Source organism: Lissotriton helveticus, chromosome 1_1, assembly GCF_964261635.1.
Source record: "Lissotriton helveticus chromosome 1_1, aLisHel1.1, whole genome shotgun sequence".
Lineage (NCBI taxonomy): Eukaryota > Metazoa > Chordata > Amphibia > Caudata > Salamandridae > Lissotriton > Lissotriton helveticus.
The window spans coordinates 1,310,632,407-1,310,647,194 of NC_136057.1; positions in this window are offsets into that span (position 1 = coordinate 1,310,632,407).

Sequence of the window (14,788 nt, forward strand, 5' to 3'; positions counted from 1 at the left end):
TAAACTATCAAACATCCATTTACTTGCATATACAGCTATACACACACCACTACACTTACTTTTACAGAAACGTACATATACTTACTAGCTTAAACATTCACTTATAGAAACACATACTTATTTATACAGGAACTCTTCCAATCTCTCACACTCTCAGGTATAATCACTTATATAATCAATACTCACATATAGTAAATTAAAACATATGTAGTCCATACTACTATTATAAAGATAGAGCCCAAACCTTTGAGGCGGGTAATCTCAGTAACCACAGCACCAATCACAACACCCAATACAGCGTTGGAAAGGGCAGTTGCAGCAGAAGGACATAGGCTTTGCAGACAGCCATCATATACATTTAAAAGGTAAAAGAACCGTGCCAGCAAAGTAGTCCCTTGTGTGCGTGTCTGCGTTGTGCTGTGGGCGTGGGCTGGGGGCGTGACTAATGCTGGGGGCGTGTGGTTCGGCCATCATATCGTGGGCTGTGGGCGTGTGCTGCGGGCGTGACAAACACTGGGGGGGGTGACAAACGCTGGGGGTGTGTCCGCCCTTCATGCCATGTGAGTGGTACATACAAGCGCCAATTACGTTGCTGCGCAGCATCAAGGGGCACGCTGGGGGCGTAACACGCTGGGGGCGTGAGCAATTATGGGGGCGTGTGTCTGGCCTTCATGCCATGTGAACGTAATTGCGCCGCATCAAGGGGCACGCTGGGGGCGTGAGAAATGCTGGGGGCGTGTGCTATGTTCCGCCCTTCATGCCATGTGGGTCGTACATTAATCAGAAGATCGTCTGCTGTGGCCGTGTGCTGGGGACGTGACAAACGCGTTCAGCTGGAGGCGTGGTAAGTAACGTTACTGCAGCCTCTCCTGCGCGCTGTTACTGAACTCTCTCATTCAACGAAATTACACGCGCCTGCTACCATCAACCAGGGCTCTAGCCGGGCTCAGGCGGCGGATCAGTATACTAATTACACGCGCCTGATAACATCAACCAGGGCTGCCGCTGGGCCTCAAGCGGGGAACACGCGCCTGCTAACATCAAACAGGCCTGCATCTGGCCTCAAGCGGGGAAACACACAAATGAGCGTGTCTGCGGGGACAATTACTGCAGCCCCTCCTACTCGCTGTCACTCAACTCTCTCATTAAAAGGATTTACCCGCGGCTGATAACTCTCTCATTCAACGACATTACACGCGCCTGCTAACATCAACCAGGGCTGTAGCCTGGCTCAGGCGGCGGATCACTACACCAATTACACGCGCCTGCTAACATCAACCAGGGCTGGGCCTTCTCCGTCCCGATTCTAATGAAACAAAAAATGTTGTCTACCGCGAGATTTTAAAATAAATTGCCCTTGCCAAATACAGAGGAAATCTATAGTGTCCCTATGTCATATATCTAATGGACGGTTGGTATAGTCCAAAAGAATATATGCGTCCGAGATCAGACTTATGAACACACCTATTCTTTAGGTCTACCTAGCAACCACAAAAACCGTGAGCTTACTCATATAAAGGGGAACTAAACAATCAAGTACATAAATCAATAATGTTGGTAATTGATAGACACAATTTGACAGAATACAAGGTGTGTAAATAATCAAAAAACCGTCTTAGGCAAAATTATGAATAACATTTTTTTTTTTAAAACATGAATATGTTTATTCTGCTTCATGCAGTTATTTTGTACACAATAAAAATTACATACATCAATAAAAAAACAGTACATCATAATATCTATAAAGAAAATTTTTAAAAAAGGGTTTACACAACCATGTTTAAAAATTGTTCAAGAGAACAAATGTCGACGCAGCGTTTCGGTGTTGATAATAAGCACCTTCTTCAGGACTGTTTCTCTTGAATATAAATGCTCTGGGTTTACTCGGAGTCACCTTAATGTCGCGTCCTCATGTGGCATTACGACCCCGCTAAAATACCCGTATCAATACTTCTACGTGGTACTGTTGGTACAATTTCTGTTTTGGTTTTCACGAAAAGTTTACCCTACCTCAGGGGAGCCACCGATCTTAATTCAGGTGCTGGATATCATCTATTTCCTGTTAATTTTGGAATCGCTGTAGCCGGGCCTGTAATACCGTAGTCCACGGCACTGTTAAACTCAGGGTTTGACCTCAGGTTTGAAAGCGATCTCGTTAATATAATACCGATTGCTGCAGAACCCCATACACGCTGCCTGCGGAGGAGCAGGGAGACCGACTATTTGTAACGAGATCGCTTTCAAACCTGAGGTCAACCCCTGAGTTTAACAGTGCCGTGGACTACAGATCGATGGCTGAAGGCCCTCCTAGAGCAGCGCATGTGCGCTTCCTAGGTGAGACCTAAAAATGGAAGGATCTTCAAGAAAAGGTAAGTCACAAACATCAATCACCTTTTTGAATAGGACAGTATGAATCCATGCAAATCTAGTAGTAAACTCTGCATTTCATAAATGATGTATTTCTTCATGATTCTGGCTGGAGTCACACATGTTTGTTCTATACGGTACCAAGAGTAAGAACCGTTTTTGGGTATCAGCATAATGAAAAAGGTCTTGAATTGTGTCATGTATGATTAACAACCAGAGAGACAAACAAACGTAACCCTACGCTAACAGCAAATGCTACACCATTTAGCACCGCCACACACTTCTCAAGGTAACAAATTTATATTTGTAACATTTTAATAGTGTAGAACACATGATTCGGGAGAAAAAAACGTAAAGGATGGTCAATAACAGAGCCTCAAGTGGAAAAATATACATGCAGGTGTGCGGTACCAGGGTACTTGTATGTCTGCGAAGTGCTGGTACTCTCCAATAAAAAGTGTTGACCTCTGCTGAGAAGTGCTGGTACTCTCCAATGAAAAGTATTGACCTCTGCTGAGAAGTGCTAATACTCTTCAATGAAAAGTATTGACCTCTGCTGAGAAGTGCTGGTACTCTCCAATGAAAAGTATTGACCCCTGCTGAGAAGTGCTGGTGCTCTCCAAAGAAAAGTACTGACCTCTGCTGAGAAGTGCTGGTACTCTCCCTCTCGAAATAAATAAGTGTAGGTACCCCTTAGCTGACTGTAAAAGCCTATTTAAAGTCCCGGTCGAGAGTTCTTCCCAAATAACATCCAATGTGGTGTGCTCTCAGTTTCTTACCTTGAAGGGCAACTTTAAGCAATAAAACATGAAAGTCCCACACATTCCTTAAAATTAGATATTCTTGGGAAATCAATGTGGGTCTTTTGCATTCGGTCGAATCAGGTCTGTCTACCCATAATATCTACAAATCAGAAACACACCGAGTAAAAACAAAAGCATGCTGCATTATCATCTTTGCTACCGAAAATATTGTGACCAGCCTTCCGTATGAGTCACTGCCTTCGCCTCCCAAAAGATGTGACTGACCACAATACCATTGGGAAACATTAGCTCGTCTATCGTCTATTTTACTGACAACAGCCTCACGTGACGAAACCCCATTTTCCTACTGAAAACAATCGCATCGGTTATTTGGAAGTTTATCTGCCACATGAATCTGAGAGTAGTGCCCATAATGGAACATGCTGCTGCTGAAAGTATGTAGAAGTGACGTATGTTTCTGGAAGCACACACACCGGTAAATGCTCGCTTGCTTTCTTATCTTTATTTTATTTTTATTTTTTTTTGCTCTAAAGGCCTTGTGGCAGCGAACTTCATGCAGACATGCGCCGAGTGGAAGGGCATTTCCCAGATCTTCAGTTTTGTACGAAACTCTGCGTGCGGAAATCTTTTTTGAATCACAGGCCCACATCCTTCCCCTCGTTGAATCCATGGAATTGTTTTTGACGGGACATTGTTCGGATTATTACTGAACAAGGACGGTAGTTCTCACTGATGCACAGTGTTCAGCAAAAGGGATCCCAGGGACCGAATGTGCTGCAATCAGCACCGCTTACACCAGATATAACTCTCAGGCATGGAGCTGAGCATCTTCATTACAAAAAAGCCAGGTGAACTGGTCTTTTTCTCCCCAAACTCTGTGAGATTCCTAAGTCGAGAGCGCATTTCAGTTCTAAAGAAGGTAAAGAAAAGGGTTGTTCGGTCAATGGCTGTGAGGAGTGAAGCTTGGCCCTGCAATACCCAACTAATAATGGGGGGGGGGGGAGGGGGGGGGGTGCAGGCTTTGCAGTAACACATTTTAAATAAAGGTCTGTGGCCAGACTAAAAGATGATCACCTTCAAACATTAACTATTTAAAATGTTTAGAATGCAAATTACGTGGTGTAAAATATTTGGTAGTTGGAAATCCACAAAACAATCAATTTGAAAGGCCAAATTACATGGCGTCAATGGGTCTGATGTACAATCATGCTAGACACATTTAGATAGCGCAAAGTTTGCGGTCTTTTTGCAACATGCCTGCTATTGTGTCATACAACCCATGTACTAATTGGCCATGTCGCAAAATGTCCAGCCACAGTAGGCCGCAGCTCACTATTTGCAACTCCCTGCGAGTGGTTACCAAAAGAGAGATGGTGGCCCGCAAGGAACAATAGTTAACCACGCCTGAATTTGCATTCACAAAGCAACCTTGTTCCCTAGACAAAGTGATGCTTTAGGAAAGAAATGCTTTCTGTTTGGGAAGAAATTGGAGGAGCAGGTAGCGCGCCCCCCACCAGCTGACACAGTTTCCAAAGAAGAAGCTGTCCAGCAGGGACAGCTTCATCTTGGAGTTGGCAGTAACTTTTCAATTGTTTGAGCCTGCAAATATAGTCACAACCATTGATACATGTCGCTGCGATTCACAGTTAGGAGTGGAAGTCACTTTCATGCCCCCTCCTAACTGTGATTTGGAAGGAGGCACAAAATCACCTTTGCATTTCGAAAATTCCTTTTGATTCGAAAAAGGGGTCTAGTACATAGCAAAGAGACATCTGACGACTGCAAGGCTTCTTTTTATGTGAATTGGAAGGTTTACAACAGCAAAATGGCTTTGTACATATGGACCTAAATTGATTCTCCAGCATTAGATCCTCTACAGATTAGAAAAGAAAAGATGTCGCAATGAACTCCTGCATCTCTCGCGATGGCCTTCTACTTGCTTTTAATTTGAGCGCACCCCGGAACCAGATAGATCATTCCAATAAACAACCTCAAGGCTCAATGCTGCGAATCCTGTTCAAGAAAACCATGGAACCCCAGAGAGAACTAGTTTCAATGTACAACAAGAACAGAAATCAATGCATAGAAAATCCACAGCTGGATCTCTTGTTTCAATCGCTGAGGCGGAGCATGCAGACAAAAAGTCCTCATTGTTGATGTATCAACTCTTTGCATACGGCAATAACACAGGTACAACTGTGTATCCACACCAAATGGGCAACTGACGATTGCCAAAACTGCAGGCACTTCACTGTTCCCTGAGCCCTTTCATGAGCAAAACACATCTCTAAAGCCACTTCAAAACCAAATATTCGATTACTCAGCCGTCCCCAAATCAAGTTTCCATCAGACATGTAACCAATGATCACATCAAGTCCACAATATAAGAACTGACTCAATACTCCTGAACACAAAGCTAGAATAAATACTTTCAGATATTTGACCACTGTGCCTCTGTCTTATGAGAGTTACGCCATCTCCCTACTGAAACAAGAGCCCTCCCAAAATCAATTAGTATCATCCACAAATCGCTACACCATAATATGCTAATCTCCCTATGCATCAGATGGAAATGGTTCAGCCAGTCATAAAGCCTATGAAATTACTCCTCCGTCTCACTTTTGCCAACTAAAACAAAAGCAGATCTCAAGTAAACCTTGCAGTAGCAGGTAGGATTGGACTGGAAAGCCCTTGCTACAGATCTATGCACTGCCTCCAACCTACTCCAATTTGAATGCAGTGTGCGGTGCAGTTCATCATGAAATATGTTCTGTAAACCTGCCACACACCCTCCTGCAGTCTGTCCAGAACCAGTAATGCAATCTGTCAGGCAGTATTTGTCCTGAGGGCATTATTCAATTGATATGCCAATTGTCATTTAGCTGATGATGCATACTCCCTTGTATCACTAAAGGAATGGCTATGTGAGTTGACCGGCCCAATGAGAGTCTAGGACTCATATTAAAAGAAATCTTGCAAGCAGTCAGGCAAGCCTGGAGATGTCCTGCAATATGTCATGGAATCTGTATTGCAGAATGTTCTGACATGGTTATGACCTCTGTCATGCTGTTGGTTATTCTTCTGGTTGTTCAAGCTGTCAAACAGTGATCGTTCATGAGATCAGGTCAGTGGTCATGCTTGTGGTCAGGCAAGCGGTCATGCAAAGGGTCATGCTTTAAGGTCACACAGTACTTACTGGGCTAATTCGTGTAAAAACATTTTACTCAATTTTGGTATAATAATAGCCATTGATAATTAGGAGAGGCTAAGCTACTGCATCCTTCCAGAGATTAATTTCTGAGACTCATCAATTTGGCCTCATTGCAGTACACTAGTCCAAAGCAGACCTACTTTCTGTGATGTCTAATGCTGCTTCATAAGGAACACTTATGCATACCTGTACCTGCCATTGAACTGCAGCTTCTACTGTTTTCTATCCATCATAATGCGTTCCGTGCAGTCGTAGTATATATGCTATGTATTGTAGCCAATGTACAGGAATGGTCTTGATGGTTCTTTATCCTTTATGGTTCTTTATCCTTTATTATGATGGAATTTGCAGTTTTACTCAGGCGACCTTTCTGAGGCTTCATCTAGAGAATGGTCAAGTCCTCGTCACCCTCCTAAATTCCGGGTGGTCATCAGGAGTCTCATTCCTGTGGGATGTGAGTGTCAGAGTTTAGCAGCTTGAAAGGAGAAAAAGGTATCACCTAAATGTTTCTTTTTGAAAAGCAGGATGATTAGTTGCACTGCAAATTTTCTTTCCTGTGAGAATCTTTTGATCTTCACGTGTAGGATTGATGACCTGATGCCTAAAGCATTGGACTTTAGGTAGATCTTCTGGCAATTGGAAGCCATTGAAGTACTTCTAAGTCAGGTAAGATATGAGCTCATAAATGTAAGTGTAGGAGTTATCCCTCACTGCATTCTGAATTTGTTGTTGTAAGTGACATATACCCAAATGTGATAGTCCGTTACAGACAATTTGCACAATGTACACATGATATGCCAATGGAAGTAGTCGCCTGGATCATCTGTAGAATTTCCACAGGTAGGAAGATCTATCTGTGCATTCGTATGGTGTGAAAGGCACATTTCATCACTTGAATTGCTTGAGTGGCCATGGATACGTTCACATTCCTGAAACTCCCAGGTTGAGAGAATGGTGATGAACTGTGCCTACATCTGCAGATAGATCTAGTGCCGTGCCATTCCTATGTACAGTCTTTTTTATATCATCTCAGATAGTGGTAAGATGTCAAAGGCTGAACGCTGAAAACAATTGTTAAGATCCTTTTTGATTGCCTAAGAAAAGGTTGACTTTTCACAGTTGCCACCTTATCCCCATCCACTTAGATATACATGTGAAAGTTGTCAAGTTTCTCTTTAAAAGGGTCCATGTTAGGAGGAAAAAACACAAGGGTATGACAATTTTATACTTCTTGATCGAAGATAAAGATCCTGATTATAAGTAGGATGATACTGAGCGAACCATACATTTGCTTGCAAATGTACTGTTACCAAGCAGTAAATCCACCCTAGTACCATCCAATTATGTGTTTAGCTCCATGGAATGAGGAATCACTGTGTCAAACTGTTTTTTATGTTTGTAAAACCACACAAATTCCTTTTCCGTGGGGTTTAACACATATATTTTCCCCCTGCTTAGAGCAGGTGGTAAATGTATGCAGGTTCTCTCTGTCGGGTGGGGGTGGAGGAAGAGTGGTGTAGGGAGTATGTCCCTGGTCAGTAAAAAATTGGAGCAAGAGTCTTGGCTGCTGCTACAGCCAAAGCCTCACTTCTCCTACTGAAAGTACTGGCCAGAAAAATTAAGGGCCTGATTTAGATCTTGGCAGATGGATTACTCCGTTGCATGTGACGGATATCCCATCTGCGGAAATATAAATCCCATTATATCCTATGGGATTTATATTTCGGCAGACAGGATATCTGTCACCTTTGTGAAGGAGTAACCCGTCCACCAACATCTAAATCAGGCCCTAAGTCTGGTTGTTCAACTCCCAGTAAAAACTGGGTACAAAAGAACCTGCCCACTGAGAATCAGGTGGAACAGAACTCCGTACAGTAATTCTGATTCCCCGACTTGTAATCAGGGTCATAAAGTAATGCAGAATTAGAAAATTTGGCAATAAGCTCTCTTTAACATCAGGGAGGACAATGAGGCAAGTGAGAAAATCAGATGAAAATAGCAAGGGAAATCCAGCTGCAAAAAGAAAAAAATCAAGGACAAAAATAGTAGCAAGTGGATGATGAACACAACAAAAAATACGGAAACAAATGCTTAGAAATGCATCCTTCCTCATTCATGCCTCCTTTCTGTTTGATTCAAACACGGATCATTAGCACAGTTAAGACTCAACTGCATCTTGGATTAGGAGCCTCAGACAGAACCCTCTGGTCAGACCACTATCTTAAAAAGGACAGTCATAAGGCCTGGCCACACCCCTTACCCATAACTCATCACATTTTCTTGGTACCTGAAAAAGATGGTAAAGTTTGACATGTTTTCCCAAAAGCGCTTCTCCGCTGTCAAACCTCTGCCCTTCCCATCCAAAGCTCCCTGCTAATCATGAGTCAACCCTCCATGTGAGACCTCATAACCTCGGGTACTCTCTTAGCATGGATGTGACATCGGATGAAGAAAGGACAATTTGAGATTAGCTAATAGCGGGTGAAACCTGATAGATTGGGATTGTTCTTCCTGAGGAGTGGTCATACGTAGGATGTCATGAACTCCAGTGGGAAAGTACCTCTGGTTAAGGAATTATTGTTTACATTAATTGCAGGTATTGATGCAGCTGCCCATGGCAGGATATTCCTGAAGGTTTATGATGGCAATGGGTCAGATCGTGATCTAGCAACTTCACTACCTTCACCAGGTCATGAACTTCAGAAGGTGAGAATTGATTGACTGATGCAAGTGTAGGGTTGCTTGGTGTGATTCTTCTTGTCCTGTACTCATAACACAAACACAATGTCTTACTTGCAAAGTAGGGTTTTAGTGGCATTGTTGATTAAGTAATCTGTCACAGAGATACGGAAATCTAAGGAGTCATTGCAGAGGTACACTAAAGATTGCAGAATTCTCAGAGAATTTTGTGGAGCTCCTTAATGGGATACTTCGCATAGGAGATGTTTGACTTGCAAGGTATTTTGCTTTCCTGATGGCAGTTTTGTAGACCCTGTTGAGACTTTGGAAACAGATTTTAACCATTTTTTGTATTTGTTCCATTAGTGGTGTAGGGTAGTCATTTCTATTTAGATATTATTTATATCTTTGTTTATCCTGGTCACCTTCAACATTCATTTTTAGGTCTCGCACCTGCGAACCGATCGTGAAGCGATCGTCGCTGCGAGACTCTATTGCAATCATTTCTGCTTACAAAGAGCCAAGGGAGACAGGAGACAAGAGATGTGCACCCACGCGTAAACGGATCAGGTCGCGGGCGCTTCCTGTCTCCCATGGCTCCTTGTAAGCAGACACACACGCACGCACACACACACACACACACACATACAGATTCCCCCCACCCCCGCCGAGCACACGTACACATAAAGAAGCCACCCCCGCCGCGTGCACACACACACCCTTGCCCAGCTGGCGGCCGCGGCACTCGTCGCTCACCACCACCTCCTCGATGCGCCGGAAGGACACCGTGTTTAGGCTCCAGTCCAGCAGCAGCAGCCGGGGGCAGCAGCAGTCGAGCAGCAGCTGGGGGTAGAAGAGCAGCGTGTCATCCGGCATCATGGCAGGAGGGAGCGGCTACGTGTCCAGCCCCGGTCGCCGATACCAGCCCGGCAGGAGCGCGAGCCTTTGACGTAGCACGGTGGGTAAGGGCTTCTGGCGCGCGCAGTATTGTCTATGGAGGAGGCGACTTCCGACGCGCGCCTTCGGATTGGGTCGCGTGCGTGAGCTTGTAATGTAAACAGCTCACGACGCGACCCAATCCCAAGGCGCGCGTCTGAATCTTCCTCTGCCATGCTTGTTTTTGTAATGTTATTAGTTGAGCTCTTGTTTCCAGCCCCTTCTTTATAGATTGGAGACGGCACAGGATGTGTTTTGTAGATATTAAATATTTAGTAAGTGGAACAGGGTCTATTTGAATATTATTCACTTGCATTAGATCAGTAGTGTTCAGAGGTTGAATGTATGCAGGGCACAGAAACCTTTAAATAGACACTTGTGGAAAGCCCTGTACTCTGCACTTTCCTTTCATTGACCAGATCCAGAACATGCACTTATTCCAGGGCGCACTTTTGAAATCTTAACCCGACTCTTCTTTGGCGCCGGTAAAACAGCCAAGGAGTTGAGTGCGCGCTGCTAAGATCTGCGTGTGAGCTGTAAATTCTAATTACTGAAAGATTTACTAAGTCTTTCATCCTCCAATGATGATAAAACGTGTACCAGTATTGCACCAGATGTTTTCGAAATAAAACCTTCTATACAAAGCGCGTTGGCAGAAAGCGCTATCGGGCACATGCATCAACCTATTTAGGAAGTGCAAACGGTGCGAATCGGTAAATTCGGCCGTTTGCGCTTCCTAAATACGTTTTTGGGATGCATGAAACAGAGTTTCAAAATTCGCTATTTTTTGCATTTCCTAAAAATGCGAATGCATTTAAGGAATCGCATTTGTGCGATTCCTTAAATGCAATGCATCATTTGTTTAAAAATTGCGAATTTTGAAATAGGAAGTGCAAATTAACACAAGGTTGACCCTCGTGTTAATTTGCGAAAATCTTTAAAAAAGCAAAAAAATGCATTTTTTAAACTTTCATGTTACAGACACACATGTCCTTAGGACATGTGTGTGTGAAACATGCACTTTAGAATAAATTTCAGGGGTGCAGGGGGGGTCCTTTGGACCCCCCTTTGCACCCTTGCAATGCATCAACAAATTGCGAGTGCAAAAAAAAAAAATGCAAAACGGCATTGATTCCTATGGGCCTCTAGGCCCATAGGAATCAATGTAATGCCATTCCTTAATTGCGATTCGCAATTAAGGAATCGCAATTTCCGAAAATTAAGAAATCCTAAAAACTTTTAGGATTTCTTGATGCATAGGATTTTTGCAATTCCTAAATTGCGATTCCTTAATTTTCGCAATTTAGGAAGTGCAAAATCCTACAATGATGCATGTGCCCGTATATCCGGTCGTTGTTTATATGCACAACAGAGGGTAGCTGCTCATGTGGGATGAGTATGTCTAAAGGAAGGTAAAGAAACAGCCCTATGCTTCCCTGAGGCGAGGCATTCTGCTTTGTGGTGCTGTGCGCTCTGAGTGACAGTACTACTCACTTTGTGATCCTTGCAGTCTCTCCACACCTCAGAGAGCGCAAGGATGACTTCAAGGTGCTGGAGGGCGAGGGGCAGGCGAAGAACAAGCAGAGGAGAAGCCCGACAACTTCATTACACGCTTCAAACCATGTCTTCCTTCAGGCAGCTATGGAGAGTTCTTTCAGTGTACTCCTTTTAACACACATTTCCTCGCACCCACTGTGGCAATAAAATATTCAGCTGTGTGCTTGATCAGGGCTTCAAGGTGACTGAGGAGGTCAAGCCAGAGCGGAACATTTTATCTATTTTCATAGTATGAATCTAAACTACAATTTATTGGATGCGATTAGATCAGTAAGATTATTGGCTGCAGGTTGTTGTAAAGTAAAGTAAAGTAAAGTCCACATTTGTAAAGCGCACAATCACCCGTAAGGGTCTCTAGGCGCTGGGGGGCCGTCGGGAAGATTAAGCGAGCTATTGCCCAGAGTCACATGGTGCTGGGCTAACCTGCCGCCGGAGCCGGGGATCGAACCGTGGTCCCCAGATTCCAGCGTCAGTCGCCCTGGCCGTGGCGCCACACCTCTCCCTCTGAGTTGACTAAAACAACTTTAGTGCCAAACGTTCTGGTACGGGATTAGGGAATTTAACAAAACAAACCTCCTGCCCTGCTGCTACCTGAGCTGGTAACTTGTGTACGATGTTTACAGATGCCCCTGATTAAAAGGACATAAGTTGCCAAGAATAAACCATTTTTACGCTTTACAAAAGGACCCCTACTGAGCTTGAACTAATAGTTGTTTATTCATCAGAAAAACACGAGAGTGGGTGAGACATTACAACATCACAACTTAAACCTGCGGCCTACACTTCACACTAAACTACTCCCTGAAACCGGAAGTTGTAAGAGCAAGGCTTGGAGGGGGGGGGTCACGCCGCCCCCTGCAACCATTTGTAAAGAACGTCCAGACACATGGGCTGCAGGAATAACGTGGTTTTATTCAGGGCACAAGTCGTAAAAAAAGAAGTGGGGGGACGCTGTCACCGGAAGAGACGTCACGAAAGTTTGTGAGGCGGTGGCAGCCACCACAGGGATAGCCTTCCTCTGGGTACACTGGTTAACCTCCGTGACAGGGCCTAACCCTTATTTCTGCATGTCTCTGTTCAAAACATGCTGGGAGGTTTCTAGATGGTGTGGTGTCCAGGGGGCGTACTTCTGAGGGCCATTCATACCTCTCCTTTTGTCTCATCTGCTCAGGAGACAGGAAACTTCAGGTAAATGTTGACCACCCTCATCTCTGGTTTGTGCTTTTCTGCCCCCTGTTAGACTCGTTTTTTGTAGCTTTTCTGCCCCCTGTTAGACTCGTTTTTTGTGCCCTTCTGCCCTCTGTTATACTCATTTTTTGTGCCTTTCTGCCCCCTGTTAGACTCGTTTTTTGTGCCCTTCTGCCCTCTGTTAGACTCGTTTTTTGTGCCCTTCTGCCCTCTGTTAGAATCGTTTTTTGTGCCTTTCTGCCCCCTGTTAGACTCGTTTTTGTGCTCTTCTGCCCTCTGTTAGACTCGTTTTTTTGTGCCTTTCTGCCCCTGTTAGACTCGTTTTTTGTGCCCTTCTGCCCTCTGTTAGACTCATTTTTTGTGCCTTTCTGCCCCCTGTTAGACTCGTTTTTTGTGCCCTTCTGCCCTCTGTTAGACTCGTTTTTTGTGCCCTTCTGCCCTCTGTTAGAATCGTTTCTTGTGCCTTTCTGCCACCTGTTAGACTCGTTTTTGTGCTCTTCTGCCCTCTGTTAGACTCGTTTTTTTGTGCCTTTCTGCCCCTGTTAGACTCGTTTTTTGTGCCCTTCTGCCCTCTGTTAGACTTGTTTTTCCCTTGTTTTTCTGCCCTTCTGCCCTCTGTTAGACTCGCTTTTTGTGCCTTTCTACCCTCTGCATCGCCACATCATCACTCGGCGCTACACCAGCATCACTCAGCACCACCACAATATCACTCAGCACCACCACATTATCACTCAGCACCACCACATTATAACTCAGCACCACCACAGCACCACTCAGCACCACCACATTATCACTCAGCACCACCCCAGCACCACTCAGCACCACCACAGCATCACTCAGCACCACCACATTATCACTCAGCACCACCACATTATCACTCAGCACCACCACAGCACCACTCAGCACCACCACAGCATCACTCAGCACGACCACAGCACCACTCAGCGCCACCACAGCACCACTCAGCGCCACCACAGCACCACTCAGCACCACCACTGCATCACTCAGCACCTCCACAGCACCACTCAGCATCACTCAGCACCACCACAGCATCACTCAGCACCACCACAGCACCACCACAGCACCACCACAGCACCACTCAGCACCACCACAACATCACTCAGCACCACCACAGCACCACTCAGCACCACCACGACACCACTCAGCACCACCACAGCATCATTCAGCAACACCACAGCATCACTCAGCACCACCACAGCACCACTCAGCACCACCCCAGCATCACTCAGCACCATCCCAGTATCACTCAGCACCACCACAGCACCACTCAGCACCACTCAGCACCACCACAGCATCGCTCAGCGCCACTCCAGCATCAATCTGCACAACCATTCAACAACAACTGGTTCAAATATGTTCTCTCAATGTATCAAGCTTTATCACAAATGCCACAAAAAGATGTTAATATTTCACTTATGTTCTTGGATTTTCGTCACAATAAAATACACTGAACATAATCTTCACAAAAGTTATTTACAAAAGTTTAAGCTATTGCCATTATAAATTACATCACTTTTATTTAAGTATTAATTATTTAAAAAATAAAAAGCCATTGTTATTTGTAATATCAATACATCTGAGTCACGTAAATACAACATATGTTGCATTACAAATGCTATAGGTGTCACATATGCGAAAGTTATAACTATTGGCATTGTAAATGACAAAGCTATTAATTTAGCTATTTTCAAAACCAACACATAAATAAGAAAATTGTCATTTACAAGACCGATAGCTCAAACTTTCCTAATGCGAGACCTATTGCATTGCAAAGCTAATAGCCTCCTAGCTTTCAGGAAAGAGCTGAAGACCATGCTCTTTTCCGTGTAATCACTGTGACTGTAGCGTTTCTGCCTTTGTGTTTTTGGATTTCAGGCCTCTTTGCCAAAGCGCCGGGACACCCCCTGGGGTAGCCGTGCGCTCTAAAAGTACGGCCTTAACATAACATAACATAACAAATGCTTGTTGATATATAGCGGTTTTGAAGGGGACTATCTTGTCCAATGCTTTGCTGTGCCAGTTGTGCAGATGGTAAATGTCTGTAATTTGTCCCAGAACTGAGAGG